At 43.9% G+C, this 26,822-nt stretch overlaps 1 protein-coding gene and 1 long non-coding RNA gene across 3 annotated transcripts in view; both read right to left on the bottom strand.

Moving 5' to 3' along the window:
• COL5A1 (collagen type V alpha 1 chain) overlaps positions 1–26,822 on the bottom strand; it is a 241,279-nt gene that overhangs the window by 187,166 nt on the left and 27,291 nt on the right. The window lies entirely within an intron of this gene.
• Positions 608–25,533, bottom strand: LOC122456931. Its single transcript, XR_006276109.1, has 4 exons — positions 25,399–25,533; positions 12,691–12,697; positions 10,560–10,564; positions 608–621 (listed from the first exon to the last, which is right to left on the bottom strand). It is a non-coding gene; the product is annotated as an uncharacterized LOC122456931 (long non-coding RNA).

Below are 26,822 nucleotides of genomic sequence, written 5' to 3'. Positions count from 1 at the left end.
AAAAGGTGCCATTACCTCCAGTGAGAGCAAGTCATCTCCAGGAGCCGAACTGGAGACAGGATGTTTCCACTGTGATTTCTTAATTAATCCCCTGGCCTAAGTTTATTGGTTTCCTGCTAGGAACAATTCTGTCTGCAGTCATTTCTTAATCAAACAGCAGCCAACGTTTCAAGTAACACAGATTTCCGTGATATATCAGCCAGTTTGGTAACTAGAATATTACGACAAATGGAAAGTGCAAACTGACAATTAACACCTTTTCCCCGCTGTGTACATTTTTAAAGAGACTCCTATGTGGCAATCCCAGGGTTTGAATATAGCGTATCAGGTTCTCCAGTGTGCACAAAAAGATAATTGGCTCAGATGAATATCTACTTTTCTATCCTCATCTGTAAAATGTAGATGCTAAAACTTACCTGCCTCAAAAGGCTGTTGTGAGGCTCAAATCATTTGTTTGCAAGGTCCTAAGTGCCAATCATTATTCATATAAATTGTGAAAGAGACTTGCTATGCCAGAGAACATCGCACCAATCATTCTTGCTAATGCTATGGGTTGTTAAAGGAGCTTCCAGTGGCTGCAATGCGCCAGGCACGGTACAGACCCATAGGGAGAAGCAGACCCTCCTCAAAAAGATTCCAGTCAAAGTAGACAAGACAGACCAAGGGTGAGAAAAAGGCAGGATTAAGTCCACTTCACAGTTGGAGGACAGATGTGGAAAATGAAGTGACTTGCCAAGGTTGTACAAGGAGTCTTTAGCACTCAGATCTCCCAGTCCAGAGCTTTAACCATAAGACCATCCTTCCTTTCAATTGCCTTTAAAAATGATGCTACCAACAAGAAGCGGTGTCTGGAGTAAACTAAAGGTTCTATAACCAGCCATCATGATTGCTTTCATCAAAAGTTCATGCTTGCTGCCTATTTGCTAGGAGTGCATGCACCGACATGATTTTTCATGACCTGGAAGGCATTCAAGGATATCTGGACCATTACTAGATAAAATTAAATATAACAAGAAAGCAAGGCAATGGGCACCGTCTGAAGTTAAACACGACATGTGCCTTTAACATGCTGATCAAAAATGGATTTCCTTTGAAACAGGGACCATGAAAATTCCCTTTGACTGATCGTTGAATACCACCATTTTGGGATGAATTAACTATGCACAGACATCTGTTCATCATTCGATGAGAACATCAAAGTCCCCCAATAGTTTATGAGCTCTACATTATTCTGTTATTATGTGTGTTACAGAAGTAAGACTCCAACCAAGATGAAGACCTCCATTGTGCTAGGTGCTGTATATAAATTGAGCGACAGAGAGTACCTGCACCAACACCAAAGGTAAAATAAAGCCCATGATCTTTTAGTCGGACCAAGACTCTTACAAGAATTACTGTATGGTTTAAACATGCCTCTCCTTGTACCCATAAAGCCTACAGTACCATCTAACATCCTAGGTAGCTTCCTAAGGATGTCACTGTACACTATCTTTGTTCCCTAGGTTACTATGTAAGAGAGGCAGCAGAACCCATAATGGGCACCTATGATCTTCTATTTCTGGTGAAACCTTATTAGTTTGGGGGTCTGAGTTACTATGTGGAATTACTGGCCATAGGGGAGAGGTGGATCCTTCACAATTCATGTGGGCACCAGGGGAAATCATTTTGGTGCCAGATCTGGGATCCCTGCTGATGGGCCAGAGATCTGTGATCTTATCCAGCGCATTGGGTAGTGGGAAAAAAACTCTTGGTCCTTCACAAAGGCCTAAGCAGCTGTGGGAGGATGCTGTTTTCAAGGATGGCGGCACCTCACTGTTGATCCTCAGGAGTGCATTCTAGCCAAGAGCTCTGAAGAGCACCACCATTTTAAGCTCTTCAGCATAGAATGACAGCCTTGTATTATATGCTGCCGGCAATCAGTGCTGCTTTACAAATGAGATTTAATATGCCACCCTGTAACAAACCCACGGAGACCCCACTGAAAGATTAAAGGATGTTTCCATGTTCAATGCACAAATCCAGCATGGGATATTCAACACATGCTTTGGCGTTTTGGGGGATTGGGTTCCAAAGGAACGGAGGGAAGGACTGGAGTCCAGTGACTGGTAACAGCAGTTAATGAAAATCCTTACTGATGTCAGCAGTGTGATGACCAGCCTGAATCTCTGAAAGAACAGGTTAGTCAATATACTGTCCTTCCCTTTTAAAATCTGTCTTGTCCAGCAGGGACCTTCCATGTGGATTTCCACTGAATGTCAGGAACTAGGTTCCTGTAATGAAGATACTGTCTCTCCATAGGAGTTAAAAAAATATTAAAGGGGCAAGACTGAGCAATATTAAATATGAAAGGTCAGAACTATTCCTAGGATAGCACTTCTCCGCTCTTAGAAACAAACTGATTTATTTTATTTTTTAATATCTTGTCTTTTTATTACAAACAACAGCGTTAGGGCTTCCTCTATATTACAGCATGTGTTTTGCACCATGCGGAAGGAGTCAGTGAAAAGAGAAAAAAAAGTTACCAATTGTATTTTCAGGTTCAAAGTACATGGTGTGACTAAAAATAATGGAACAAAATCATCTTTGGTGTAATTCCACTGACTCCAATAGTTACACCAGGGTCCAGAGATGTATGGTGACTGGAACCATATCACTCAATGCAATTCTGTTGCAGTTCTCTTTGTTCTTGGTTTTAATATCTGAAAGCAGCAAACGGAGGACGAAATTCATGCCAGGCTGAGGGGCAGCACAAGGGCCTATGGACCACTTGCATGTCTCTCAATCCCTTGAAATAAGGCTTAAGTGATATATAAGCCTAATGCTACCTCTCTGCACAGGGGTGATTTTCACCCAGACCCAGCATCCTTCAACATCAGCGAACCAATAATTTTATTTCACTGGGCTTTTGGGGCCCACTGTAAACAAAATTGAGAAACCCAGAAGCGTGGCAAAATCTGCAATGGAACCAGAGGCAGAAGGATAGTGACTGGACTGAATCAAAACTGACTTGATAGTGTATTTCTTATGTTTGTGGCACTGAGATTGGCCTTGATTTTCGAAGTGAATTAGCTACTGTCTTCTAAACGGTCTCTTTTTTTTTTGCTTGCTTTTTCATGAATAACATTACTATGCAACATTAAACATTAAACACAAGATCATCCTTTCCATCAAGATGCAGCAAGACTGGCCAACAAAACTGACAACCAAGCTTTGGCCCTAAAATCTACCCGTTTTCATAAGTACTTTAAAAGGGCAGTAAACATACCCAGATCAGGCAAGAGGATGCAAAGAGCAGAAATGTATCCAGCTTCTTTGCTCTCTTAAATCAGTGTAAATCAGGAGTAACTCGACTGAATGCTGAGGGAGTTACACTGGCTTTGGTTTAAAAACAGGCGAGAATGAGAGAAGAATCACTGTTATGATTATTATTTTGTATTATGGTAGCGTCTTTCAGGGTCCAGCTGAGATAAGGGACCCATTGTACAAGATGCTGTAGAGACAGTCCTGCACCAAAGAGCTTCTAGAGGGGGCAGACAAAGGAAGTATTATTTCCCTATTTTTACCTGTGGGGAAATCAGGCAAAGAGAGACTGCGAGACTTGCCCAAGTTCACACTGTGACAGAGGTAGGAATAAAACAAGTTTCCCGGGTCCCAGGTCAGGGCCTTAACCACAAGGCCAATCTTTCTGAGTTAATTAGGCCCCTAATTGGTTAATTACCTGCTAAAACTGGGGTTAGAAGGAGCTACTATTAAATTTGTTAACTCCATTCTTTGGGCTGCAGACACACAAATGCACACAATGCCCTTTTTAACAAGATTATTTAAGAAAATCAAGCAGTGCTGATGCCAAACATTATTGGAAAAGAGTCCTTTGACTTCTGGGCTGGTGGCTGGAACACAGACTCCAGCCAAAATGCAAGCGGTTTGCATTACCTGCCCCACCCCTGGTGGATAGTAATCCCCTGTAATACTGCAAAACCACCAGATGCGACTTGGTAGCGGTACTTCAAGGCTGATCACAAAAGAGCCTATAATGAACTATAAAGGAAACCAAAGTATCATTAGAAGTCTGAAGGTGAAAACTGGAACATTATGAATTCACACGACTGGATGTAAACACCATACCCAACACATTTGGATTGTTAATACCAACCTTTCCCCCTCCTTGACTGTACTGTAAATATAATTTTAGACAGGGAAAATGTAATTCTGATCCTTCTGGACGTATGCAATAACAAGGGATTTTTTCATTGGGCATTACACATTGGAAGTCAAGGAACAAAATATAGACTAAAACTCTAACAGAACCCTGGTTTAGCTATGACAGTGAATGCCATTCAGTTAGCTGCATACACCTAGCTGTGCTCAGATAAATGCAGGCCTGTGCATGTAACAAGGGGACAAGGAGTAAGATATTAACAATAAATTAAATGCTGATGATTCTACTCTGAGCCTGAACCTAAGAAATTATTATTATTTATTTCTATTGCAGTAACACTTAGGAGCCCCAATCTTCTTTGTGCCAGACGCTGTACAAACACAGAACAAAAAGACAGTTCCTGCCCCAGGCAGTTTACAATCTAAAAATCAGTACATTTAGATTTGAAGTCAGTGGGAGCTTTGCCAAAGTAAGAACTGAGGAAAAGCTGTGTTAGGACTTCAAGATTTGATCCAATGGCTTTCAACGCTGCTCATTTATCGCGAGAGACATAGACGCTAGTGATCTGCAGTCTAGGTTTGGCGAGTGACCATAGAGTCTGGATGCTGATCCAATCTACCCAGCTCTCTTGGGTCTCTGCAAATCTATGCTGGAAATCTTGAGAGGAAAGACCTTCCTAATCCTAGGACACCTTTATAGTTTCCCCTCTTCCACCAAACTTTTTGGGCCCAGACACAGCCTAGAAGCACAATGGCCATTTGTGTACCTGAAAAATAATAGGGGTAAATTGTCATTGAAATGCATGTTGGTTCTCAAAACAGGTTCAGTTCAAGTTCGGGGGGAAGCTGAATGATCCCACAGACTCTAATTTCATCCATCCATCTCAGCTAGACACAGCTCTCTCTAGGCATGGTCCTGATCTCCCATACATCGGTGAAACAGGATTGACTTCAGTGGAGCCTCTCCTGATTTATGTTAGTGTAACTGAGATCAGAACCGGACTGTCCAATTTATGTCTTTATTTGCAGAAGCATCTTATCTTATGCCCCATTTCGCTTGTAATAATCCCTCTTCTCACTGCATTTGAGGAAACTGTGTGGCATTTTTTGGCATTTGTATGCTCTCTAAAACTGGTGTATCCACTAAGAAATGTCATCCCATCAAGCCCAAATTTGCATGGACATTTCCCAGTTCTTTTTGTGTCTCTGACTATCAACACTGCAGTGCCTGTAGCGAATAGCTGGAGGAAGTGAGATTATGCAAATCAAAATCAGTTTGGAAACAGAGGTAAATGTAACTTTCACAGGATACTAAGGGAGTTAAACTCTTTTGAAATTCAGTGAGAGATGGGCCCTAGAGCCCTTTGAAACTCCCAGCAAACAATATTTTACCTGTAATATTCAATGTTATTACTTAAAGCTATGAACTTTGATGGGCCTTTTTACCAAGTGCTAGAATACATAAATCACTTATAAACTACTTGTAGGAAGCTGAGTCCACTGTCTGAAAAATGACAAATCTACCAGTAACAAATCACTATACAATTCTCTCTCCCTTTATTTTTCTAGGCATTGAATTCAGATGCATAATGCTCCCAGATGCCTATCCCCCAAGGAAAGCAATTATATGTGAGACTCATGACTGAATTTAACACTTAAATTATTGTCGCTCTGAGATGCTACTGATTGACATAATTTCCAGTTGCTTTTTCATTGCTTTACATGGTGCCATTTACTGGCATTGGCTTTTTCCTTTTCCTTGTTTTCCACTCAAACCCTCCATGTAGTCACCCCTATGAATCAGTTTTCCTGTATAAACTGTGCTACAGCAGCATACAATACCAGTAAGGCCAACCCCAGGTGCTCAAAAATCATGAATCCCCCAAACAATTCTGAGATTATTTTTAAATCCCAGGATTTTTAAGATCATAGTAATACATTTTGGGGGTTTTATTTGCCTCCTTGAACCTTTAAGGGTCACATTTTCAAACTTTTCTCCATCCACGAGGGCTAGAAAGTTACTTTTTCTTTTTTAATGAAAGCTGAGATGAGCACATGACTCCAGGATCAGGGGCTTTAAGAAAAAACACCAAATGTCATGAGACTCAGGATACAATCACAAGAGCTGGCAATACCACAATGATGACCTGCATCTAAACAGTCTCAGTTCTATAAGGAACTCTTAAAATAATTTCAGGCTAGATTAATTTCTGAAATAAAACAGTGCCCATTTAGCAACAGAGAAGAGCTGAGATTCTCATTGAAATTCCCTGAGTACTCACAGCTACTAGCAGTTTACCCACACTGATATGCTAGCTGCTTACAAACAGGGTACACGGGGTGTATTTTTCTGTTTTTGGTTTTTTGTTGTTTTTTTTTTTTTTAAAAGGACACATCTGGAAAACCTATCCCAGTGTGCACTTATAAACTGTCGAGTTCATTTCATTGATTGTGAAAGGTGCTGGCTTGACATTCTGGGAGATCAAAGCCATCTGTTTAAAAACATCTGCAGTAATGAGAGCAACAGGACAAGTTTGCAGTGCCCTGCTGCCTACCTTCAGGGCTGGCCTGGAAGGACTATCTGTCTGGTTCATGGGACAGTTCAGTCTTCCTGTCCCAGTCTTTCAGCTGAGTTTGCCAGCCACGTTGCCAATTAATGCCAACTATAGTTTGTTGTTGGGTTTTGGTTGGGGTTTTTTTTTTTGGAAGAGAGAGGGAGTCCATTGGGAACATACATGAAATCTTGGCCTTCCTAAAATTCTTATCTCTCGTTTAATACCATTCTGATTCTAATGTATGCAGATCGCTCATTCTGCACCGTTTGATGGCATCTAGCGTGGGTTATTTCCAGGACTAACTTGTGCATTTTAAACTCATGTCAACCAAAGAATGAAACAGAGCTTTGTTTTTCCAAACAGTTAAAAAGAAACCCACAGAGGCATGAGAGGGTGGAGTTCTGGTCTGTTCCAACCTGAATCCTTGCCTGAAAGTTCCAGACAACTGATTTCTCAGCCAGTGGGTTATGATCCCAAGGGGGAGGGTCATTAAAGGCAATCGGAGAGACGCCGGAGTCATGGGGCATTGAAAATTTTATTATAATCTAAAAAAGATCATATCACCTCGCCATCATTCCCCGCACATCTTTACCTTTCAAGGTCAAGTATGCTGTCAGCCCCTCAAAAAACACACCCAAAACAATTACATAGGCTTAGCGTCAAGACATTTTTCACTCTTACTTTTTACAGTAAATGTCGAGGGGTCGTGAAGAATGTTGTTTTCAAATAACGGGTCACCAAACTGTAGAGATTGAGAAACAATGCTCAGCCTAGACCAAGGCATCCTTTACTTTTCAACAGCTGCAGGATATGCAAAAAAATGTCTCTGGAACTGACCTTTATCATCATAAATAATAATAAATGATAGTAAAGAAGAAGAAAGAAGAATTACTTTGAACTTATACAGCTCCTTCAATCCAAGTGTTTCAATCTTTAGAAAGATGGCTAAGCATCATTACTCCCATTTTACAGATAGGGAGAACAAGTACAGAGAGGTTAAGTGACTTGCCCAAGGTTACTTAGTGAGTCAGTGGCAGAGTAAGGAAAATAATCTAGGTCTCCCAGCCCACTGTTCCAACGGTTTGCTAAGTGGATGTTGCTATGCTTGGAAGCATATACTCATATTTGTATCATCTGGAACAGCCTTCCTCTGTCTCTCTGCCTCAGCAGCTCTCCATCTCATTGTAGATCTTATTTGGAGAGACGTCTTTTCTCCTTTGCAGATGCCTCCTAAATCATAACAAAAAGCTGTGGGACAGAGAAATTAACTTTTTGCATGTGTCATTTAAAATAGGGACTTGGGAGGAAACAGGAAATGAAGGGCCAGATTATGACCCCAGTTTCATCAGTAAAAATTCAAAGTCCTTTGATTTCAATGATGTTGCTCCAGATTTTCATCAGCACTGAGTTCAGAATTCAGCCATAAGAGATATGGCTCCAAGACATGGCTTTGCTACTGATTCACTACGTGACTTTATACAAGTCACTTAGAGCCAGGTATTCAGCTAATATACACGGATGCAGCTCCTCTTACTTCAGTGGAGCTATACCCGGTTAAGAGCCACATCCTCAGCAGCTATAATGTGTCTATTTCTCAATTCATTCATCTTTAAAATTAAAAGGATACCGCCCCCTCCCCCCAGGAGTGTTGTGACTGCTACTTTATTAATATTTGTGAGGCCCTTTGAGGTCCTCCGATGACAGGTGCAAAGTATTATTATTCACTTTTATTCTGCAAAGTTTTTATTCTGCATGAAAGACATTAGGCACTGTACAGTTCAGTTTTGCTTTAGTGTTTCTTCAAGCAGACGGGAAGGGGGCCACAGTTCAGTCTGAATGCAGAGGGAGAATTTCTTCATGTGGACAGATGAAAGAGGTGTTTTTATTTATTTTAAAAAGGAAAAAGTGCTTAAAAATTGTCCAGACAAGACTGCTTGTAGTGCGACAATACAGCGGGTCAAGATACAGGACCAGCCAGCTGGCACTCAGCATTCTCCTCCAAATCTGGTACACATCAGCAGGGGCATGTACCCTCAGAAAGGGAATCTCCCACACCTACAGCCCAATGGGCTGTCAGTCACAAGGGAGGGGGGAAGAGTTGGAATCTCCCCCATAATGGAATTCTCTTTGAAGTACTGGCCTGATCAGATGAGGTCAATCCACCAGGTGGTTGTTTTTTTTTTAAGAAAAGGAGAGATCTGGATGCCTGTTCCCCTGCAGGGGAAGATTCAAGCTAAAATTCCTGTTCACTGACAAAGCTACTGTCAGGGCAACATGCTGAATGCCTTACAGCTCTGCACGGAAACCGGCTAAAGAAATCAAACAGCCAGAGCAATGTCAGAGGAATGGACTCCCTTGCCCCTCTCCCTTTCTTTCTTTTTCCCTTATTTTTTTTTTATTTTATTTTTAAGGGGGGATTACTTTTAAAAGCTTGTCTGTTTAGCACTGAGTTAATAAACACCAAATTCTTTCCTCACATTCGCAGATGTAGTTCACTGCCTCCATTATTACCATGATTCAAAGGGATAGGACCAAATCCAGACCTGGAGTAAGCAGGAGCATTTGAATTCATTACTCTTCTATGCCAGGCTTGGATTTGGCACTCTCTAGCTAAATGCCTATGTGTTTAAACAGATGCCTTAGATTGGAGGGGAAATGACTTAAATCCCATGATCACTAGCCAGATATCACAGTTCTGAGATCCACCTAAGTACCTAAGCAGACAGAGAGACAAATGCAAGCCTGGTGGTTTTGGATACAACTCCCATTGAATGTAAATGCTTCTCCTTGCACCAAGGTTGAATTTGGCTATCTGGAGCCTGTAGACTCATTCATACCCATGGGATTGCAATATCCACTCGTTCTCAAGCAACTAGTTAAACAACTCAGCACCCCAGCCTGATTCTGAACCATGTTTCTTCAATAAATTCCAATTTCAAGGTCAACCAAATGAGGTGACAGAAGCTGCTAAATCACAATAGAGAAAATAAATAAATAAGCTTCTCAACAGACTGCAACTGTACCCTTATCTTTGTAAGACAGTAAGACTGCCCTCGGGTGGACCATGGTATGAGTTATTGCAGGAGCCATTTGGAATTACTCTGCATTCCACCAGCTGGATGAACTCGGTGATCCATTTAGCCAAATAAAAGGGGGACTCAGTAAAGCTGGGGAGTTTTGCACCCTGTTATCAAGACACTTAAATACTCTACCCTCCTGGGAAGCCATATAACAACCCCAAGCTCTGAAGGGCCAGATCCTCAGCTCATGCAAATCAGCTCAGCTCCATTGACTTCAACAGTGCTATGCTGATTTATGTCAGCTGGACCAAATGTTTCTCCACTGAGTCATATCATCTTGTGGGATTTTTAAAAATCCCAAATATACCCCCTGTGAACAAAGCAATTCAGTATACAACAAGTCAAGCTTGAAGGATCGCCTGCATCATCCCAAACATGCTTCCTGTCCCTGCTCTCACAGGCCCAATCCCATGGGAAGGGGCAAAGGACACACAAGCAGAGCATCTGAGCCCTGAGCAAGGGCTGGAGCACATTCCACATTGAGATACCTCCCTCAGGGGCCATGCACATCCCTTCCCAGGAACATTGCAGAGACAGAGAATCACACAAGTGAGCATCAACGAAGATACGAGGTCACAATAATCACACAACCAACATCCTTCCCCTATTGCTCATTACCTACTCGAGCCTGCTCCCACTGCTATCAACTAGACTTTTGCCACCGACTTCCCTGGGTGCTCAGAGGATGGGGCCCTAACATGGCTTTTTGCTTTCAGCCAGACTCCTGACAAAACCACATCCGTTTGGCGAAGGCACAGGGAAACACAAGCCCTTTTAAGACAGGACTGTAGCAAGCTTTCCCAGCTGTACATACCCCCGCCCTGTCTCTGGCTCACTGTCTCCCAGAACATGCCCTAGGGACACTGGTCAGTGGTAAGGGATTCCATCTGGGGCCATGTTCTGTCAGCAAGGTCAAAAGAACAAGGTGAATCAACAGCTTTGCAATCCCCGTCTTTGCTTCTTCTGATCGTCTCCACAGCACTGGAGGAGACGCTTCGCATACCATTCTGCCCACGGCCTGGCCTAGCTCTGCTTTGAATGGAAAGCCAAGCTGTCTAAAATTACTGCCTGGTGTACTATTCAACAAGCCAAGATTGGGGGACCAATTTGTTTTTCTTTCCCCACTGGTGTCTTTTTTTATTTCCCAGCCATTTGGATCGTGCACGCCTGGATCAGCATGACATTTATGGCTCTAGCTGGCTTCCAACACTGGCACGTCTCAATGCAGTTTAGAGTTGCTGGGACAATGCTGCTTCCCCGTACAGCTAGCTTAGGTATTTAGGTGGTGGATCTCTCTCCGGCTTACTCTACAATGGACCTCTAAAACTTGGCTTAAATACAATTTGACCAAGCAGTATGTAACCAGCTATGGTATGTTGTAGGCCAGGACATGGGGCCAGATTCTCGACTGGTGTAAATTAGCATCTCTCCTTTGACTTCAAAGGACTTAGGGGGATTTCAACCAGCTGAGACTCTGGCATTCAGTTTCTGAACTCTTTTTAAACACCATTCAAGCTGGCTGAATGGTGTTTAAAATGAATTGGGGGGGGGGAAACAAACATGTTTAAACCAACTTTTAAAACGGTTCAGTTCACTTGGTTAAAGGCCCAGTTTAGACGGAGCTGGGGTTCTCATCTCAGATGGCTCCTGAGCCCATTTAGGATTTCAAAAAAATTTTGAGGGAGTACTGGTGTTTGGAGGTAGATTTGGGTGTGATTTGTAGATACAAAGGGAAATTTAAAATGACAGTCACCTCCTTGCCTTAAAGAAAGACAGTGAGGATAAAATTCAAGTATTTTAAATATGGTTGTTTTTCCTTAACTGTTACTCATAGAACCTGAGATTATTAAAACTGAAAGGATGTTAAAATCCGTTTAACACCATACCCCTAGGTAGGTCATCCTCAACCATAGGTGTTGGACCAACTTCTGTTGGTGAAAGAATCAAGATTTCAAGCTACACTGCGTAGCTCAAAAGCTTGTCTCACACCAACAGAAGTTGGTCCAATAACAGATATTACCTCACCGATCTTGTCAGCCAAGAATATAGCAAGCCCAATAAACTATCTGTGGCCCTGCCACCATTAGAGGGGGACAGAGCACCATACCGAATGAGATGCATCTGATTTGCTTTTCACCATTTATGGTGTTTGTTTAATTTGTTTTTGTGACCCTGAAACTAGACTTGACTGTTTTCTGGTTGGTTTGATTTTCTGGTTCTCAGGCACTGCTTGTATTTGGGTTTAAAAACACTACAGGATTTCAGTGTTCCCCCAAGACAATAGGTTATAAATGCAATTGCTTTTAAAACATTTCAGGAAACAGTCCAGGGAACATTTGTTATGTAAAGTAAATTTTTTAGAAACAAAATAAAACCTACATTGGGAGGCTTAAACACTTCTCTTTATTAAGCTCTGCAAACTTACTCATCAGCCAAGATTTTCAACAGTGACTAGTCATTTGGGGTGCCTCCATTTTTGGGTGCCCAAGTGAGAAGCTTAAAGGGGGGTTGATTTTCTGAAATACAGGCCCCGTTAAAGGGCTCCCAAGTTGTGCACACACAAAAAACACATCCAAAATGGCTAGTCACTTTTGAAAAACCTTGGCCCTCATTTCTGTGCCTTTCAGGCTTATGGCTGTATTCTTCCCTCGGGAGTACATGCAAATGATATCAGGAGTTACACATGTATGTAAACCTATATTATTCAATCTGAGCAAAGCCTTTTCCATTCCCTTTTCAACAGCAGAAACCCACCATGTAAGTTACTAGGCATTTTCCAGCTTCCAGAATCAAAACCAGGTGACATGACAGCGACTTACAGTCAGAAAGAGAACCCAGGAGTCCTGACTCTCAGTCCCCTTTTCTAAATAGCTAGCTCACACTGCCTGGACCACCACTACCTCCCTCTGGCTTTGATAACTGCTCCGTCTATGCTTTGGAGAGTAACCCCCAGCACCACAAGGCATATCACATGCATTCCAGTTGGTATTCAAAATGCTTGGCACCAAATCAAATGAGGAGAACAGAAATAATGGAAGCACCACACAAAAGCGAGCAGTACATAAAGACAAGCGAGGGGAAGGAGCTTTTTCAGGTCATCAGAGCAATGTCCACTCTCCATGACCTCATCCCATCAGCACTCCTCAAAATCTTACCCAAAACAGGGTGGGGGGAGGGTGGAAGTTTGTATCCTTTCTACTGTTTAATTTTTTTCCTGAAGCAATGAAATTTTGCACACATGGGTCCCTATTTAGCAAAGTACTGACACACGTGCAAAACTTTTGGCATGGTCCCACTGAAATCAGTAGAACTCGCATGCTTTAAGACCTTGCTGAATGGTGATCATTTGCATTAGTGGCAGGAGGAGGGCGTTGTACATGGGCATTTCTAGATGCAGACATACATTCATGTCCTTCCACAGCACCTTCCATCTAAGGATCAGCAAGTGTAGTTACTTAAGGTTCACAACGGCTCTCTGAGATACATAAGCGACTTGCCCAAAGTCACACAGAAAGTCAGGGACAGAGCTGGAAACAAAAGCCAGGACAGATTCTCAGTTCTGAGCCATAACTACATCATGTCCTCCATGCATAAAGGACATATGGAAACAATCAGCTAATCCACATGTGTTTAAAAGCTGTGATTTCTGAGAATCTGTCATTGTGCTACAGAATAAAATAAGCAATTTTCTGGGGGTCTTTTTTCCCCCTCCTGCTTTTGACTGGCAGAGGAGTTAGCAGAGCAGGAATGTGTACAACTGGCCCACATCTGTGCAATATTTGGCCACAGCCATGTCCTTCCTTGAGTCTTCGAGGTTAGAAAAACAGATGGAGAAAGGCTTAATGGGGTGAGTCAATCAGGCCCCTGAATCCTTTGTACACAGAACATTCTGTGCTGAGTGAAATGAGACCACCATCACTCCAGTTCTTAACATGAGATTTTGCTGCTGTGAAGTTCATATCACTAGAGAGACAATAAGCTGCTCCCTCTCATCGCCTCCCGGGGGGAAAAAAGAAACTGCATTATCAGCTGCCTGTAAACATTCAGTGCTTCACAAGGCTCTGTGCTGAGAACACGAAGAGACACTGAAGGGGGGGGGCGTTATTGAGTTGAGAGTTTGTCGCACCATCGTCACCACCGAACCGCATGCTTTCTCCATCGCAACTTGAAAATAAACCCGGGTTCTGGGAAGCCTTCACCTAACCCCACCCCCTTTACTTCTGTTGTGCAGCTGCCAGTTAAATTACGCAGCTATCAGGTTAATTCAGTGCATTAATGCCAGTGCCCACGGGATTATGATGATTTCCACCAGGGTTAGCATTGCACTGAAGTTCATTTGTCAGCTAAAAAGACATCATTGGAACCTAACACTTTAGTAGGCGCTTAAAAATTGGAATAAAAAGAATCCCTAGAGAATATCTTGTAGATCAGTGGTTCTCAAAGCCAGTTCATTGCTTGTTCAGGGAAAGCCCCTGGCAGGCCGGGCCAGTTTGTTTACCTGCCGTGTCCACAGGTTCAGTCCATCGCAGCTCCCACTGGCCTTGGTTCACCGCTCCATGCCAATGGGGGCCGCGGGAAGCAGCGCGGGCCAAGGGACGTGCTGGCTGCCCTTCCCGCAGCCCCCATTGGCCTGGAGCAGTGAACCGCGGCCAGTGGGAGCCACAATCGGCCGAACCTGCAGACGTGGCAGGTAAACAAACCGTTCTGGCCCACCAGGGGCTTTCCCCGCACAAGCGGCTTTGAGAACCACTCCTGTACAGATCTATCCTATACCGCATTAGAGACAGATTAGAGGTAAAAAGCACCTAAATTATTTGGGAGTCTAAGTGCCATTTTCAAAAGTGGGCCCAGCTCCACAAAGGTGTTAAAGGCCTAACCCCCATGGGAAGTTAGGCCCCTCACTAGATTTGAAGATCTGGTCCTTACGTCATATAGTCGCTTTTGAACATTTTACCTTAGATCTGCCAGGCAATCTTTCTTTGCATCTCTAGCATTGCCATGTATCTGCATATGTTGGAATGGAGGTGAATTACAGACAAAACATTTCCAGTCATGTGTGTAAATGAATGAGCTTCCACACGACTTTCACATTCACTTTACGCCTCCATCTGAGCGACTGTGTTTTACTGCCGCAAAGGTTGGAAGAAAGCAGATTTCAAAACCCTGCATGCTAGAACTCCCAGAAAACAAGCTGTAAAAGGTAGGACTTTTCAAAACTGCCCAAGTGACTCAGGAACAATCACAATGAACACATTGCAGTGAAACTACTGGTCACATAAATGGGAGTGGAATAAGTTAGAGGGAACTGGGATGCGCTCATGGGCAGCTCACAAGCAGAAAGAGAGGAAAAGTTCTGTGAATCAATTATTATTCGTAAATTATTTTCTTGACTCTGATATTTATTTAGCAGATCTCATCCCTCACAAAGGGTTTAAATGGGTTCCATTGTTACAAGCAGTAAGGAAAGAACATTATTTTATTTCAGGCCATTTCACAGTTTTTCCTGGACCAGCTGCAATAATATATAATCTGCCGACATCCAAACATTCAGGAAAAGGCACGCTCGTCCAAATACAACAATCCATCTTCTGTCCCTTTCCAATTTCAAATCTCCCTGTAAACAAATCAGGAATACATAGCGTATTGCCCTGCTACCCAAATGACTAAGCGACACACGGCAAGGTTTTGCAGAAAGGGGCTTTCATGTTAACAATACCTTCTCTCTTTTTTCCAGTCACCAATCTGGACCTGTAACATTCCTCCTTCCATTGCCATCAATGGGCTTTGGATCAGGCCCACAGCCCTGAGCAGACACTGCCAATAGCAATGAATTGTGTGACAGGTTTTTAATTATCCAAGCGAATGTCGGCTAGGGATTAGGGCAATACCAAGACACTCTTGTTTGACTGCGAGTGACCTCTGTGATCTCTGACCCTTGGGCTCCAGAGGAGAAAAGCTAGCTTATTAACCCACTCCTCCCCTTACAGTGCTAAGGCTGATGTCCCTATTAACCATGCGAACCGTGAACTGAAAACAAGGTCATCAATATATAACAATTAATGCACATCATGCCACTGACCCCATCACACTACCAGCAAAGAACAACCATGTACTCTTTAGCGTCCTTGAAATGAAGATCTGTACTACTGGCCCCTCTCTCTAGGTAAGCATTTCTGTGGCTCCCCATCACTGGGAGTTTCAAAGCACTTCCCATTTACTTATGGACTTATTCTCACAATACCCATGATTACCATTATCCCTGTGTTATAAATAGGGAAGAACCACAGCACAGAGATTGAGTGACTTGCCCATTGCCACACAGGGAGTCTGGCAGAGCCAGGAACCGAGCCCAAATCTCTGTTCAGTGCCTTTACCACAAGACCATTGTTTTTCATCCTAAAGTTTCCATTAATTAGTTGTAATGTAGTTCTTACCCAGGCTCCTCTTGCCAATGCTCTAGCTGCAGCAATTAATCCGTGAAATGCCACTGCCTGCCTTGTGTTATGGAAGAAGTAGAGAAATTCAGCCCTATGACAACTTCGTTCCCCACGTCGAATTCTGCTTCTAAACCAGCTAATAAACAGACGCCCATCCAAAAGCCAAAATACCCATTCCCAGGGACTGAACTAAGGCTGGCCCAGCCAAATCTCTGTGTGATTACTCACACGGATTTGTTTTAAATAAAGATCCTTTTATTGTCATAATTTTGGCATCAACCACCTCAAAAGGGCCAAAGGCAGCTTTTTAAATTTTGCTACAAATCCTCCAGACACATTTACAGGGAAAAACTGAGGGCTTCATTCCTCGTCAGCAGCAATGGAGCTGTCAGTATCCTCTAAAGACTGGCTACAAGCCAGCTCCTAGAATACTGGAGATGTGTCCAGTCAGGTATCGGTGGATAGCGTTCGCTAGAACTGCTCTTCCCAGTAAAAAACAAACAAACAAAAGTCAATGTGTCCATGCCTGCTATAAACCCCAGAAGCTCTGCTAAGTCAGTGCCCTAACTTAGCACTGGTGGCTACTGATTGGCTATGCTCCCTGGCATTACACTTGCCAAGGAGACTGGGACATCACTGATGGGTGGTGGACAGCCCTTATTACCAGTCCCTTGAGAGGCGGAGAGAGAGAGATTAATTGAGGGACGGGTCAGGATGGAATGGCATAGTGGTGTCTTTCACAACCTGCAGCACGTAACAACTGCTTTGCAATCCTCCAGTCTCATCAGAGAGAGAAGGAGCTGGAGAGGCAAGGTTGTCTAGTGGATGGAGCGTTAGCATGGTGTTCAGGAGACCAGGTTCTAGTCCAGGCTCTAACACTGTCCTCCTAGGTGACGTTGGGCAAGTCATCTCACCTCTCTGTTCCCCTGCCCACCCTGGTCTGTCTTATCTATTAACTCTCTGGGGCCCTGTCTGTCTCCTTCTATGTTTTTGCACTGTATCCAGCCCCGACTGAGATCTCCAAGCATTAGTGTAATACCACAGTGAATAAGGATGGTTCGAAGTCACCCCCTTAGCATGGGAAGTGGAGGAAAGAAGTGTGCGCTGATGTAGCGACAGCTCTTTTTAATGAGAACATGCCCAACCCAAGTGTAGGGCAAGGTTTCAAGTATAAATGATGACGTGCAAGATAAGAATGATCACTGTTTGGCACAGGGGTAGGAAACAACTGAAAAGTCAACTCTGAGCCACTTCTTCTGTCTCTGCTTTCCAGATGAAGACAACATATTGGAGCCTCACCGCAAAAGTTAGCGGCATCAGAACTTTCTCAGTACTCGAAGGGTGTAAACCCTGCCCCCTTTTCTACCATTTCCCTGATGGAAACGAAATGATGAACCTGAACCAGGCAGAAACCCCCACCCACCTGCAAACTCATCGCATACCCCGATGGACCCCCTTAGAATTAAAAAAAAGTTACTTGAGCCAGAGGAGTAAGAGTATGTCTACACTGCATTGTAAACCCAGCTCTATGGGACCCAGGCTTGCGGACTCATTGTTGCCAGCCCATGCTTCAGCATCCACACTGCGCTGTAAACCGAGGCTTACAATTGCTGGATCCATGTCTCAGAGCCGTGCTAACACAACCACACTGGGACCTTCTCACTCGGGTCTGCCGTTTGAGCAGCATCCACACTGCAAAATGACAGGACTTGGACCCGAGTCGCAGCAGGAGTTGGGCTCTGACCCACATGCCTAGCCGGGTCCTAGGAACCAGGCCTGAGTCAGACTGATGTGTGTGTAGGCGAAAGGGGGTCTTGGGCTCAAAGCTGCGACAGAGCCTGGGCTCAGGGCACATCTATATGAGAGAAAAAAAAAAGCCCACGGCGGGTCGCCCCAGAGCCCAGGTCTAGAGACTCTGGCTCCTGTTATGGCGCTAAAAATAGCGGCACAGACATTCACACTCAGGCTGGATCTCGTGCTCTGAGACCCACCCCCAACATGATCAGGTTCCAGAGCTCGATTCAAGTGGGAACATCTACACTGCTATTTTTAGTACTGTAGCAGGAGTTCTGCAAGCAAACCGGGCTCCGAGACTCACTGCTGCAGGAGGGGTTTTTTGCAGTGTAGACGTACCCTTCCTGTGCAGAGTAGACATACCCTGAGCATCCGCAGATCCCAAGCAGCCTAAAACGAAAGGAATCTGTCAGGTGATCCAGTTTATTCCCCAGCTGGTGCAAAGCTGTTTCCAACAGTTTAGTCTTTTGTATTTTGTCCACTAGTTTTAAATGTCTCAAATGGCAGGTCTTCCACCACTTCTCTACAAATCCCAGTGACAGCACATCTTTTCTCCACAGCTCTCAATTCCCTCTCTCGCCACCCAAAGGTCCACGGGCACCTTAGCGATAGCATTCTATCCTGCTGCCTCACGCTAAACACTCCAGCCAGATCCACAAAGGCATTTGAGTGTCTAAGGCCATGTCTACTTATGTCGGCAAAACGTAGTCACTCAGGGGTGTGAAAAAACACCCCCCTGAGCAACATAAGGTACGCCAGCATAAGTGGCAGCGTGCACAGAGCTTCTCCTGCCGACAGCTGCTCGTTGGGGGCAGTTTAATTACGCTGATGGGAGAGCTCTCTCCCGTCATCATAGAGCAGCTATACAAGACATCTTACAGCAGCACAGCTGTGTTGGTACAGCTGTGCTGTTGTGAACTCTCCAGTGTAGACATAAACTAACTCCCATTGATCTCGATAGTTGTTAGGAGCCTAAATACCTTTGAGGATCTGGGCTTACCTCTGTCCCGTGTTCACACCCTTCAGGCACTTATTGACCTTTTTTCAGCCCCTCCTTTACTCACATTATACTAAGCTAATCATACTGAGTTGTTTGAATCAATCCTTGCAGATCCAGCCTCCCAGCCCTTTGGACGGCTCCTTCCAACTTGGCTACATCTTTCAAGCAATATCAAGGTGGTGAGAACAAAACACAATATCCTAGTTAAGGTCCCACCGCAGCTGCATAGGGAGGGGACAATGAACAATCTGCCTTTTGACATGCTATCACAGTATACATGCAGCACAAATGAATATTTGATTTCCCCACACACACACACCACACACTGCCACATCAGACTGCTAGCTGATATCTGGCAATGGATGTCTCAGAACCTAATCATTTCTTGGCTATCTTTTCCCTTTCTTTTCTCACAGCTTCCAGAGCTGGGATTCAGATGACTGCTAGTGCGGTAGTGCAGCAGAGCTCTCTGGAGGAAAAACAGAAATGAAGTTATATCTGGCCATAAAGCTAAGTTGGAGATATAATAAGGGACCTCTGTTCCCACCCCTACTGATCTTTCCACCTCTGTGTCAGAGGTTAAGACAGAAAAGCCCTTGGATTTGCTAGCCAGGAACTGTTTTATTTGGAAAATATTTATCTTGACAAGAAGACACTAGAAGAACCCTCTACCTTCTTATTTTTGAGTTTGTAGAGTGACACACTCTTTGCACTGGGCACTTCTTGAATGAGTGGTGGAGAAGGTCCCTCTCTGTGTCCACATACACACGGCGAAATAGACTTAGTGAGAGCTTATTCAACTCAAGCAAAAAGCATTCAATGATCCTTCCTGGTAAAGTGAAGGATGATAAACATTGTGTAACCTACCCATGAACCAAGGCACCAATAAAGCCTTTTGACTCAGCCACTTTTGCATGTATTACACTATATTTGAAACTCCACACCTGATCTGTCAGTGATGTCCTCAAAAAAATAACAGCATTTGCTTATCACTGAAAATAAATATAAATATATACATGAAGTTTCTTTGGATAGATCCCATCTAAACTGCTGATCACTAACTGTTAACAAAGTCAGATACTGCAGCTACAGCAGATCAGCTTTCACATCCCACCACAGGGCTGAAATAGTCCGTTCTATGGTTAGATTAGGGAGCAGCATATTGAAACTCCTGAGTTCTGTTCACATCGCAAGGTGTCTGAATTAAAATTCACTTTGCATCTGAATATTCCCAGAACTATTTTTTCCCTTCAGCCGGGAAGCCGGTCCGGGTCTGCCGTATCAGACCAGACCGGCTTACTTTCACCTCTGGCGACAAGGACCCAATCTCAGACAATTAAACAAACATCTAACTGAACAGCTACAACGAGAGCAAACTAAGTCTAGTGGAGCAGAGGCCTCAACATGCTAACCGCTGAAGATTAGTTTTTGTTTGTGCTGCAGAATAACATTGCCTCAAATTAGGACTGAAGTCCTCACAGGGTCGTGATGGGCAATTCCAGCGTTACAAGGCCGGATTTAACAGAGCTAGCCTGTTCCATTAGGAATCCTAACATACATGCCTACACCATTCTGTCAGCCCTTACTCACACTGATTAACTGAGTAGTACCTTGCTTTGCAAGTCATCCTATTTATTTCTGGGGGCAACTTGCTTAGTAAGATACCATTCCTAGGGGTAAGAGTGGCAGAAGCAGGCCCAAAATGATTAGTTAACAAAAATGCAATTCGTGCAATTCTTCATGTAAGATTGATGCAAGGGGTGCTGGTGCTTAGCATGGCACAGAGGGCAAGAGGGAAGAGAGGACACAATGAGTATGTCTGCACGGCAAACAGAGCATCAGATGTAGGCATGCACAAGCTCGCCTTGATTCAATAACAGCAGCACAGGCCGTGGGATTGTATTCGGGCAACTATCATGTGCCACCGCCCCCACTAAGCTGCTGTTTTTAGTGAGCTAAATCAATCAAAGCTAGCTCAGGTGTGCCTGCATGTGCTGCAATCACGCCTTCAGATTCCGGCGTAGACATACCCAATAAGTCTCTTCCCCTTCGCCCCGCCATGGGGACTGGAGCAGGTCTATAGGTGAACATTTTAACCTTTCCACTTCCCTTGTCCTACAGGAATCGCTTCACAAAGAGGAAATCCAAAGCACCAAATGTTGCTTGTGCAAAAAGAGTTGTTTCGAACACAATCTAAGATGAACAGAAATATTTTTCTGATTTAAAAAACATTATATCAATTTTACAAAAACAAATAAATATTCCCCACCACTGACTAACCAAAATAGTGCAGCTTTGTGCTATAGCTTGAGAATGGGAAAGTGTAAAGAAACTGACTAGAAACAACAACAAACGAAACTGACTAGTATATGTTCATTCTGCAACAAGAGAGAAATGCAGAAAGTAAAGGGAGCATAAATAGTGGAAAGTAATTCAAGTACTAATACCACAGTAGATTATTAAAAACATGTGTAGGGATGTTCACACAGTATATTACATTTAGCTTGACACTGTGGCTTAAATTATTTCTGGGGGGCAACTTGCTTAGTAAGATACCACTCATATGGTATGAGTGAGGCAGATAGGGATGCTTAACCCCATTTTAAAGATAGGTACACTGACATGAAAAGAAAGTGACTTGTCTAAGGTCACAGGAGTGGTCAGTGGCAGAGTTAGGCACAGAACCAAGTAACGTAACTCCCAGTCCCCTGCCTTACCATTAGAACATATTGCTTTAAAATAAAAATGACTTTCTCCCCATTAATCAGTTACATTGATAGCAATCAGACCCTAATTAAGCATTCACATTGCAAGCTACTTCTAAACAGTCCCAAATCTATACTAAAAAATTAAAATTTAATCTGTCTTAACTCACCAGTCATTCAGCAAACAACTCACCGAGGTACTGATGTGTCAGGCATCTATTGATCAGGAGTATGATGAACACACTGTTTTGCTCTTTTAACCATTTTTAACAAGATCCCTGGCTGCTTCAAACACATCAGGTCATCGAGCAGGAATGTGCTGGCATGCATTGTCTATAAAGAGCAGCTCTTAGATACCAAAAGCAATGCATGCGGCCCAACCACCCCAGCTGTGCGGCACTGTACAGTCAAGATTAATTCCCACATGCATGCAGACCTGGATGTGCATGTTTTGTTTGTTTCCAGTCTCTACAGCCACAGTATCTCAGGAGATCCACACTCCCTTTTCACAGGGATGTGCCATGGGACAGTTTTTGACCATTGCAATTTTTAACCCATCTTCTGCATCCTGCTGCTATTGCTATCACTTCACCTGACTTAGGAGCGTCCTCTCTGCAGGAAAATTGCTACCCCAGTGAGCTGGGCCACGTTAGGGGGCCCTACATAGCCCATGAACTTTGTAGCTATCCCTGACATAATGCGTTCACAACACGGGGAGCCTGCCACTGGCAGAATATCCTTTCTTCTGGCACTTACTTATCCTGTAGAGATTGCAGTTCACTTTACATCAGGAAGGAGATTGTTATGTAATTTACCCAAAGAGCTTGGGGAGAACACAATAAAGAGCTTCTTTGCCCCACCCTCACACTCAGAAAGTAATAAGCAAAAGGACAGCTAGCCAGAAGCAAAGAAGAGCTGATCACAGCTATCCAGAGGAGACTGAGACAGAAAACAGTTCTGTATACAAATCAAGAGAACATACATCAAGAGAACAGTAAGGAAGAGCTAATTCTCCTTGCAGGATAACTTCAGTGCAATTATTAGAATAACTGATCCCGACATATCACGGCTGTCACCATGAACATAGCTATGAATTTAAAACAGCAGCCCTGAGTCTACAAAGAAGTTAAAGTAAGCAGCAAGGAAGAGGAGAGGGCAATGTTGGCAAGGGATGAAAATGAAATGAAAGATATGATAGAAATATTTTAGCTGACAGGGCAAGAGACGGTATGAATAGGAGCTAAGGACAATAAAGGCAGTCAGGTGATTTGGGGATGCTGCAGCACTCTAGACATCTATAGTAGGTGGTATAACCAGACCCAGAAGTGTTTTCACAAATAAGACTGTTTTTGTAAGAAGGCCAGATCTTTGATCATTAGGAGGGGGGAGATTTTTGACTAATGGGATATTGACTAGATGGGAAGCAGCTTGGCTGATAGAAGACCACCATGGGCCAGATCCTCAGCTTGTGTCAATCAGTATAGCTCAACTAAAATCAACTAAACTACTGCAAGTGACTCCAGGTAGGCATCTATCTCCATATTCCTGGGGAGAAGACAGGATTGTTTTCTTCCAAAGTTCACAACCTCAAGTCTGGACATGATCTCATTTGGCTACTTTTCAAAGATACAGTTGAATGGGAGTTTTTAGGATCCAAAGATGACAGTGCCAAAAGAATAAAAACACTCATGAGGGCAAGGATTAGAGGGAGCTGGACTTCAGAAAAGCAGACTTTGACTCCCTCAGTGAACTGATGAGCAGGATCGCCTAGGAGGCTAATATGAGGGGGAAAGGAGTCCAGGAGAGCTGGCTGTATTTTAAAGAAGCCTTATTGAGGGCGCAGGAACAAACCATCCTGATGAGAAGAAAGAATAGCACATATGGCAGGTAACCAGCTTGGCTTAATACAGAAATCTTCAGTGAGTTTAAACACAAAAAGGAAGCTTACAAGAAGTGGAAACTTGGACAGATGACTAGGGAGGAATATAAAGATATTGCTCAAGCATGCAGGGGTGTAATCAGAAAGGCCAAGGCACAATTGGAGTTGCGGCTAGCAAGCGATGTGAAGGCTAAGAAGAAGGGTTTCTACAGGTATGTTAACAACAAGAAGTAGTCAGGGAAAGGGTGGGACCCTTACTGAATGGGGTAGGCAACCTAGTGACAGATGATGTGGAAAAAGCTGAAGTACTCGATGCTTTTTTTGCGTCAGTGTTCACAGACGAGGTCAGCTCCCAGACTGCTGCACTAGGCAGCACAGTACGGGGAAGAGGTGAGCAGCCCTCGATGGTGAAAGAACAGGTTAAGGACTATTTAGAAAAGCTGGGCATGCACAAGCCCATGGGGCCAGATGCAATGTATCCGAGGGTGCTGAGGAAGTTGGCTGATGTTCTCTGATCGGGGGAGATCCCGGACAATTGGAAAAAGGCAAATATAGTGCCCATATAGTGTTAAAAAAGGGAAGAAGGAGAATCTGGGGAACTACAGACCAGTCAGCCTCACCTAGTCCCTGGAAAAACCATGGAACAGGTCCTAAAGGAAACCATTTTGAAGCACTTGTAGGAGAGGAAGATGATCAGGAACAGTCAACATGGATTCACCAAGGGCAAGTCATGCCTGACCAACCCAATTGCCTTCTATGATGAGATAACTGGCTCTGTCGATATGGGAAAAGCAGTGGATGTGATATCCCTTGACTTTAGCAAAGCTTTTGATATGGTCTATACAATATTCTTGCCAGCAAGTTAAAGAAATATGGATTGGATGAATGGACTATAAAGCGGATAGAAAGTTGGCTAGATCATCGGGCTCAACAGGTAGTGATCTAATTGGCAGCTGGTATCAAGTGGAGTGCCCCAGGGGTCAGTCCTGGGGCCGGTTTTGTTCAACATCTTCATTAATGATCTGGATGATGGGATGGATTGCACTCTCAGCAAGTTCACGGATGACACTAAGTTGGGGGAAAAGGTAGATATGCTGGAGGGTAGGGATAGGATCCAGAGTGATCTAAACAAATTGAAGGATTGGGCTAAAAGAAATCTGATGAGGTTTAACAAGGACAAGTGCAGAGTCCTGCACTTAGGATGGAAGAATCCCATGCACTGCTACAGGCTGGGGACCAACTGGCTAAGCAGCAGTTCTGCAGAAAAGGACCTGGGGATTACAGTGAACAAGAGGTTGGATATGAGTCAACAGCGTGCCCTTGTGCCAAGAAGGCTAATGGCATACTGGGCTGTATAAGTAGGAGCATTGCCAGCAGATTGAGGAAGTGATTATTCCCCCCTATAGGCCACACCTGGAGTATTGCATCCAGTTTTGTGCCCCCCTCTACAGAAGGGATGTGGACAAATTGGAGAGAGTCCAGCGGAGGGCAACGAAAATGATTAGGGGGCTGGGGCACGTGACTTACAAGGAGAGGCTGAGGGAACTGGGCTTATTTAGTCTGCAGAAGAGAGGAGTGCGGGAGAATTTTATAGCAGCCTTCAACTACCTGAAAGGGGGTTCCAAAGAGGATGGAGCTCAGCTGTTCTCAGTGGTGGCAGATGACAGAGCAAGGCGCAATGGTCTCAAGTTGCAGTGGGGGAGGTCTAGGTTGGATATTAGGAAAAACTATTTCACTAAGAGGGTGGTGAAGCACTGGAATGGGTTACCTAGAGAGGTAGTGTAATCTACATCCGTAGAGGTTTTTCAGGCCTGGTTTGACAAAGCCCTGGCTGGGATGATTTAGTTGGGGATTGGTCCTGCTTTGAGCAAGGGGTTGGACTAGATGACCTCCTGAGGTCTCTTCCAACCCTCATCTTCTATGATTCTGTGAGCCACACAAATAGCAACCAGCTTTAGAAAAGCAGACTGCATGGTGATACGAAGTGCCCGGTGTGTGATCCCACCACAACAGAAGAATTTTACTGTAGCAAAGTGGGAAATATTTGAGAACAGTTGGGCTCTTGCCATTAAAAATCCTCCTGCCTCAATCCAAAGAGGAAAAAGCGTAGCATGGGCCAACTTGGTTGAAGACAGACCAACAGAAAAAGTCACATAGCGAAGGAGCAGCAGGGCTTTTCAAAATATACATGGTGGGGTAAAGAGAAGGATCAGGAGGTCTAACAAAAATAAGCAGGAGCGAATCCAATTAAAGGAGCAAAAATAAACAACTATAGAAATGGAGAGGATATCTGCATGAAGAACGAAGGGAACCTGGTATGTATTCACGGAATCCCAGCAATCAGAAAGTAAGAGAGAAAACGTAAAAGGAGAATGGGGAAAAGGAATGAGCAGATGAACTCAGCAGCTCTTGTGCCTTTAGCGAGGAAGGGAGGGAGGGAATGGGGAGCCAGGGGAGAGGGGTTATTTATTTTTCCTGCTGTGATAGGCTAGGGAGTCAATGTGTATATAGCATTGAGAGTGCTTGTGGAAAAAACTGAACACTGTTAAGAGAGACAGAGTATCAGGCCCAGATAACACAGCCCCAAGATGCTTTAAAAGACATGGGGTTAGAAATGAGTGAATCCTGCATGGCCATTATGGGAAAACCTCCGATAACAGAGTCCATTTCCCAAAAGTGAGTGGCAAAAACCTAATGGTTTAGGAGTCTAAGCATCTGAAGGATGTCCACTAACAGGAGGAATGAAGTTTCTCAGGATGGCATAGGGATTGTTGGGAGGGAGGTAAGAAAGGGAACTCAATCTGAGTATCAGGCCCAGCTTTCTCAGCGTGGGATGTCTTTGCATGTGAATCATACCCCCAAAGAAGTGTTGGAAGCCCCCATGTCTTCTGCAGCAACCAGACTGGATGCAGCAATAGTATATGTACGATCAGGACTCAAGTTACACGTCCTGGTGGCGAATGAACTACTGCCCAGGCATTCCATTTTGCTGCAGCACTTCCAGCCTGCCAGCAGCTCCTGTTGTAGTTTTTGTGGAGTGTTGGTTTCTTCCATTTAATTTCCCCTACATTTTCAATCCTTGCTTACATAACAGGGGGCAGTAGGAGCACTGAATGCTAATGCACTATCCAGAGTGGGGGAATTCAGAGGGCAACCTTGTCCCCTTCTCCTACCGTTTAGCTGGAATATGTTCCCTGCCCAACTTAACTTTCTT

This window comes from Dermochelys coriacea, chromosome 16 (genome assembly GCF_009764565.3).
Source record: "Dermochelys coriacea isolate rDerCor1 chromosome 16, rDerCor1.pri.v4, whole genome shotgun sequence".
NCBI lineage: Eukaryota > Metazoa > Chordata > Testudines > Dermochelyidae > Dermochelys > Dermochelys coriacea.
This window is presented reverse-complemented; position numbering and strand designations above follow the sequence as displayed.